The 7471-nt window shown below is 47.7% G+C and overlaps 1 non-coding gene across 1 annotated transcript; it reads right to left on the reverse strand.

Annotated features, from left to right (window-relative positions):
• TRNAG-UCC lies at positions 1 to 72 on the reverse strand. Its single transcript has one exon. It is a non-coding gene; the product is annotated as a tRNA-Gly (tRNA).
• Between the last annotated feature and the right edge of the window lie 7399 nt (positions 73 to 7471).

Here is a 7471-nt window from a genome sequence, read left to right on the forward strand (position 1 = left end):
TGCATTGGCTGGGAATCGAACCCAGGTCAACTGCTTGGAAGGCAGCTATGCTCACCACTATACCACCAATGCATCTTGCAAAAGTGCTACTTATGCTTGCCTAATGAGGCTAGAGCAGCATTGAGGCACTTTTCTGCCTGTTAAAATGTACTGGATTCTCATCACTAAAAAAACACCTCGATCTTCACTTGGGTTTGAACCATCAGCCTTTCAATTAGACACCAAAGTTGTTAATCACGGGGTATGTCTACACTACGGGATTATTCCAATTTTACAGAAACTGTTTTTTGGAAACAGATTGTATAAAGTCAAGTGCACGCGGCCACACTAAGCACATTAATTAAGTGGTGTGCGTCCATGTACGAGGCTAGCGTCGATTTCCAGAGCGTTGCATTGTGGGTAGCTATCCCATAGCTATCCCATAGTTCCCGCAGTCTCCCCCGCCCATTGGAATTCCGGGTTGAGATCCCAATGCCTGATGGGGCAAAAACAGTGTCATGGGTGATTCTGGGTAAATGTCGTCACTCAATCCTCCCTCCGTGAAAGAAATGGCAGACAATCATTTCGCGCCCTTTTCCCTGGATTGACCGGGCAGACGCCATAGCATGGCAACCATGGAGCCCGTTCAGCCTTTTTTCACTGTCACCGTATGTCTAGTATCAGAGGGGTAGCCGTGTTAGTCTGGATCTGTAAAAGCAACAAAGAATCCTGTGGCACCTTATAGACTAACAGACGTTCTGCAGCATGAGCTTTCGTGGGTGAATACATCTTGCATCTGAAGAAGTGGGTATTCACCCACGAAAGCTCATGCTGCAGAACGTCTGTTAGTCTATAAGGTGCCACAGGATTCTTTGTTGCTTTTACCGTATGTCTACTGGATGGTGCTGACAGACGCGGTACTGCAGCGCTACACAGCAGCATCCCCTTGTCTTTTGCAAGTTAGCAAAGATAGATACTAGCCATACCGTCCCATCTGCTGCTTTGCAAGTTGACAATGACAGTGACCAGTCATAATGTACTGTCTGCTGCTGTCATGGGTGCTCCTGGCCGGCCTCGGTGAAGTCGGCCGGGGACGCATGGACAAAAATGGGAATGACTCCCCCGGTCATTCCCTTCTTTACGTTTTGTCTAAAGGGAGAGTCAGTCCTGTCTAGACTATCAGGCAAGCCTACAAAAGAACCAGAGAGGCAAACAGCCGCTCCGGGTCACAGCCCCAGACATCCCGCAGAAATGATGGGCTGCATGCCATTCTAGGGGGTGCCCCTGCAACAACCACACCCATTGCTTCCCTCCTCCCCCACCCCTCCTGGGCTACCGTGGCAGTTATCCCCCCATTTGTGTGATGAAGTAATAAAGAATGCATGAATTTGAAACAACACTGACTTTATTGCCTCTGCAAGTAGAGCTCTAAGCGGGAGGGGCAGGCAGCCTCCAGCTGCCATGATATTCCAGGCAGGACTGAATCTCCATTAGACAAAGCTTAAAGATGGGAATGACCTGGGGAGTCATTCACATTTTTGCCCAGGTGCCCCTGGGCGACCTCACCAAGGCCAGCCAGGAGCACTCATGGGACGACGATGACACATACCAGTCCTACTGTACCGTCTGCCATCTGGAAGGGAAGGGAAGGGGATGCTGCTGTGTAGCGCTGCAGCACCACAAGTGCCAGCAGCATCCAGTAGACATACGGTGAGATTGAAAAAAGGCGAGCAATGATTTTTTTCCCTTTGCTTTCACGGGGGAGGGGGGGCAACGACATATACCCTGAACCACCCGTGACAATGTTTTTGACCCTTCAGGCTTTGGGAACTCAGCCAAGAATTCAAATGGTTTTTGGAGAGTGCGGGAACTGTGGGATAGCTACAGTCGTCAGTCGCCCCTCCCTCCGTGAGTGTCCATTTGATTCTTCGGCTTTCTGGTAAGCTTATCTCAGCTCCTTAAGTTTCAGCACTGTGTTGAGTCCCTGTTGTGGCCTCTGTCCATCATAGCCTGGGAGATTTTTTTCAAATGTTTTGGCATTTCATCTTTTGGAACGGAGTTCTGATAGAACAGATTCATCTCCCCATACAAAGATCAGCTTCAGTATCTCCCCTACAGTCAATGCTGGAGCTCTTTTTTGATTCTGGGACTGCATGGTCACCTGTGTTGATCGGCGCTCCACGCTGGGCAAACAGGAAATGAAATTCAAAAGTTCATGGGGCTTTTTCTGTTTACCTGGCCAGTGCATCCGAGTTCAGATTGCTGTCCAGAGCGGTCACAATGGTGCACTGTGGGATAGCACCCGGAGGCCAATACCGTCGAATTGTGGCCACATTAACCCTAATCCGACATGGCAATGCCGATTTCAGCGCTACTCCCCTCGTTGGGGAGGAGTACAGATACCGGTATTAAGAGACCTTTATATCAATATAAAGGGCTTCGTTGTGTGGATGGGTGCAGGGTTAATGCGATTTAACGCTGCTAAATTCGATATAAACTCGTAGTGTTGACCAGGCCAGAGAGAGCAGCAGGTTTCCCATATTGTTTCCTGCTCTTGTTTTCTTGACTAGTTTCTCCTCTGCACCAACTTGCTGTTTTTCTTTATGAGCCTGGCTAGCTCAGTGGGCAGAGCATCAAACTTTTAATCTGAGAGTCCAGGGTTCAAGTCCCTGGTCAGGTGATAAACTACTCCCCAAGATCTTACACTGTCTTGCTGGAGTCCTCTTTGATGTTACTTTTTCTCTTCAGGATTTTCCCTTTCCTCAGAAGGGCCTTTTTGTGTGTGGTTTGAAGGGGCAACTTCCTGACAGCCCCTCTGTCCTTGCAGCCTGGAGGAATAAAGGCCTCTGGGCATAGAGCATATTCCTCCCCTGCGCACACATACACACACACATACAAACAAACAGAATATCCCTAAGGAATTAGAATCACCTGCTGCCTTCCCCTGTCCTGCTGGATCCCCAAATGAAGATGCTCTTCAGCCTAAACCCATGTCCCCTCTTTTCCCAGTGCCCCTCAGACCCAACCCTCAGTCCCTCCTATGCTCACTGCTCCTCACTCCCAACCAGAGCCTGCTCCTCTTCACCCTTCTCCTCTGTCCCAACCCACAGGCTCCTTCTCCTCATGCTGCTCCTCAATCCCAATCCACGGCTCCCTCCTTCCCTCCAGCAGCAGGTGCTTCAGACCCCCTCAGGAAGATTTTCTTGCAAGGTTTTGCGTATGAGTCTGCATGTGGATTTTACAGTATGTTGGAAATAGGTTGGGTTGCTGGCCGAAATGATCACTTGTGGCTGGTGTTAGATTCCCAGTCTCCATGTTATAGGGGCAGGAGAAATAAAGGGTTGTTATCCTTGTTGTGTGAATCGAGGACAGCACAACTGTGCTTGGCAGACCCCGATTGAGGGACTCACCCTCAATTCAATAGCACTTGCTAGGCAGGGGACAGGGGTTCCAAAGTCAAGTGGGCTGGGGTCTGGGTCCCAATGCTAAAATTTAGGTGTTAGACCAACTTTAGGACAGGGTGGCAGTGGAGGGATGAGTGAGTCCCTAGACAACACAGTGAGTACGGTGCCTTCTTATTTTCCCCCTTTTCCACCCAGGATGGCAGGTGAACTCTACAGAGGCACCTCTGGGCTTGCACTGACTAAGGACAACAGCTCTGCGTGGGGTGCCGAGAGGGGTTGGGTCCCGCGGGGGGCGAGGGGATGGGTCACGAGGGGGGACAGGGGATAGGTTAGCAGACCGCACTGTCCCCAGGCAAAGGCAGGTCTACGTGATTGGGGATTCCATACTGAGAAGGGTGGATAGGCCTGTGACCAGGGCCGATCCGGAAAACAGAAGGGTGTGCTGTCTACCGGGCGCTAAAATACGGGATGTGGACCTGAGGTTGAAAAGGATCCTAAGAGGAGCAGGTAAGAACCCTTTGATCATCCTTCATGTGGGAACGAATGATACTGCTAGATTCTCGCTAGACAGGATCAAGGGAGACTATGCCAGGTTGGGTAAGACGCTCAAGGAAATTGAGGCTCAGGTGATCTTCAGTGGGATCCTACCTGTTCCTAGGGAAGGGCGCCAAAGGGGTGAGAAGATAGTGACGATTAACAGTTGGCTGAGGGAGTGTTACAAGGAGGGCTTTGGGATGTATGGGCACTGGGAGGCTTTTGGGGACAGACAACTGTTCTCACGGGATGGGCTCCACCTAAGTAGGGAAGGAAGTAGACTTCTAGGAGGGAGGCTGGCTCACCTGATTAAAAGAGCTTTAAACTAGACACTGAGGGGAGATGGTTGGGAGAGGTCCTGGTGCTCTCCACGCCAAATTTATACATTGGGAGCGAGAACAACAAGATAACAACAGATATAGCCAGAGGGGGCAGGCAGGTGTAAGGAAGATGGGGGGGACGGATACTAGATCTACAGGTCATGCTGGTAGTACTGTGTCCCTACCGAGTTGGGTGAAAAGAGTGAGAGGAGCCCAACAGCAAAAATTAGAATGTTTGTTCACCAATGCAAGAAGCTTAGGTAATAAAATGGAGGAACTGGAGCTCTTGGTCCGAGAATTGAAGCCGGATATCGTAGGAATAACCGAAACATGGTGGAACAGTAGCCATGACTGGAGTACAGGTATGGAAGGGTATGTGCTGTTTAGGAAAGACCGATGCAAAGGTAAAGGGGGGGGAGTAGCATTGTATATCAATAATGAGGTGAAATGTAATGAAATAACTAGCAATACAATGGATAATATGGAGTCTGTCTGGGCAATGGTCACATTGGGGAAGAAAACTACTAGAGCCTCACCCGGGATAGTGATTGGGGTGTGCTATAGACCGCCGGGATCTACCCTAGAGACGGATAGAGAGCTCTTTAATGTTTTTAAGGAGGTAAACACTAATAGGAACTGCTTGATCATGGGGGATTTTAACTTCCCGGATATAGATTGGGAAACAAATGCTAGTAACAATAATAGGGCTCAGCTTTTCCTAGACGTGATAGCTGATGAATTCCTTCATCAAGTGATTGCTGAACCGACGAGGGGATGCCATTTTAGATCTGGTTTTGGTGAGCAACGAGGACCTTGTTGAGGAAATAGTTGTAGGGGACAACCTTGGCTCGAGTGATCATGAGCTAATTCGTTTCAAAATAAATGAGAGGATAATCAATAGTGCATCTGAGACTAGGGTTTATGATTTCAAAAGGGCTAACTTTACTAAACTAAGGCGACTAGTTAGGAAGTAGACTGGCCTAACATATTTAGGGATCTAAGGGCAGATGACGCCTGGGGTTACTTCAGGTTGAAGTTGCAGGAGATGTCAGAGGCATGTATCCCAAGAAAGGGAAAACGGCTCGTAGGTAGCAGTTTTAGACCGAGCTGGATGAGCAAGCGTCTCAGAGGGTCATTAAGAAAAAACAGAAAGCGTACAAGGACTGGAAAATGGGAGGGATCAGCAAAGAAACCTACCTTATTGAGGTCAGAGGGTGTAGGGAAGCAGTGAGAAAGGCAAAACGACGGGTGGGGATGGACTTAGCGAAGGGGATTAAAACCAATAGCAAAAGGTTTTTTAGCCATATAAATAGGAAGAAAACCAAGAAAGAAGAAGTGGGACCGCTTAAAACTTTGAATGGAGTGGAGATTAGGGATAATCTTGGAATGGCACAATATCTGAACGAATATTTTGCCTCGGTCTTCAATGAGGCTAATGAAGGGCTAAGGAATAGTGATACAGGGACCGATGGGAATGAGGATATGGGGGTAGACATTATGGTATCGGAGGTGAAAGCCAAACTTGAACAGCTTAACGGAAGTAAATCGGGGGGCCCGGATAATCTTCATCCTAGAATATTAAGGGAACTAGCGAGTGATATTGCTAGCCCGTTAGCGATGATTTTTAATAAATCTCTAAATTCGGGGATTGTACCGTTGGACTGGAGATTAGCTAATGTAGTTCCTATATTCAAGAAGGGGAACAAAAGTGACCGGGTAACTACAGGCCTGTTAGTTTAACATCTGTAGTATGCAAAGTCATGGAAAAATTTTAAAAGAGAGAGTGGTTACGGAGCAGGAGGCCGATGGCAACTGGGATAGTTTACAGCATGGATTTACGAAAGGTAGATCGTGCCAAACCAACCTGATCTCCTTCTTTGAGAAAGTAACAGATTTTTTAGACAAGGGAAATGCAGTGGATCTAATATATCTAGATTTCAGTAAGGCGTTTGATACGGTACCGCATGAGGAATTACTGGTTAAATTGGAAAGGATGGGGATTGAAATGAAAATCCAGAGGTGGATAAGGAGCTGGTTAAAGGGAGACTGCAGAGGGTAGTATTGAAGGGGAACTGTCAGGTTGGAGGGGGGTCACTAGTGGAGTTCCTCAAGGTTTGGTTTTGGGTCCAATTTTATTCAATCTATTTATTGCTGACCTGGGAACCAAGAGTAGGAGTGGGCTGATAAAGTTTGCGGACGACACCAAGTTGGGAGGTATTGCCAATTCGGAAAAGGATCGGGATATCCTCCAGGAGATTTGGATGACCTTGTAAGCTGGAGTATTAGTAACAGGATGAAATTCAATAGTGAGAAGTGTAAGGTTATGCATTTAGGGATGACTAACAAGAATTTTAGTTATAAGCTAGGGACGCACCAGTTGCAAGTAACGGAGGAGGAGAAGGACCTAGGAGTCCTGGTTGATCGTAGGATGACCATGAGCAGGCAATGTGATGTGGCTGTTAAGAAAGCAAATGCGGTATTGGGATGCATTAGGCGAGGTATTTCTAGTAGGGATAAGGAAGTGCTAGTCCCGTTATATAAGGCGTTGGTGAGACCTCATTTGGAGTATTGTGTGCAGTTTTGGTCTCCCATGTTTAAGAAGGATGAATTCAAACTGGAACAGGTACAAAGAAGGGCCACTAGAATGGTCCGAGGAATGGAAGGCCTGTCATATGAAAGGAGACTTGAGGAGCTCGGTTTGTTTTCCTTAACCAAAAGAAGGATAAGAGGAGATATGATTACACTCTTTAAATATATCAGAGGGATAAATACCAGGGAAGGAGAGGAATTATTTCAGCTCAGTGCTAATGTGGACACGAGGACAAACGGATATAAATTGTCAGTTAGGAAATTTAGGCTAGAAATTAGACGAAGGTTTCTAACTATCAGGGGAGTGCAATACTGGAACAGCCTACCGAGGGAAACAGTGGGGGCGAAGGACCTCCATGACTTTAAGACTAAGCTAGATAAGTTTATGGAGGAGATGGTATGATAGGATACCGGGCTTAGTCAATAGGTTAATTAAGTGCCACACTGGTAAATAGTACAATGGGTCAATGATATGTTATTCTTAACCTTTTTCCAGAGGGTATGGCTGGAGAGTCTTGCCCGCATGCTCGGGGTTCAGCTGACCGCCATATTTGGGGTCGGGAAGGAATTTTCCTCCAGGGTAGATTGGCAGTGGCCCTGGAGGTTTTTCGCCTTCCTCCGAAGCATGGGGCAGGGGTCGCTTGC

This window comes from Mauremys reevesii, linkage group 19 (assembly GCF_016161935.1).
Source record: "Mauremys reevesii isolate NIE-2019 linkage group 19, ASM1616193v1, whole genome shotgun sequence".
In the NCBI taxonomy this organism is placed as follows: Eukaryota; Metazoa; Chordata; order Testudines; family Geoemydidae; genus Mauremys; species Mauremys reevesii.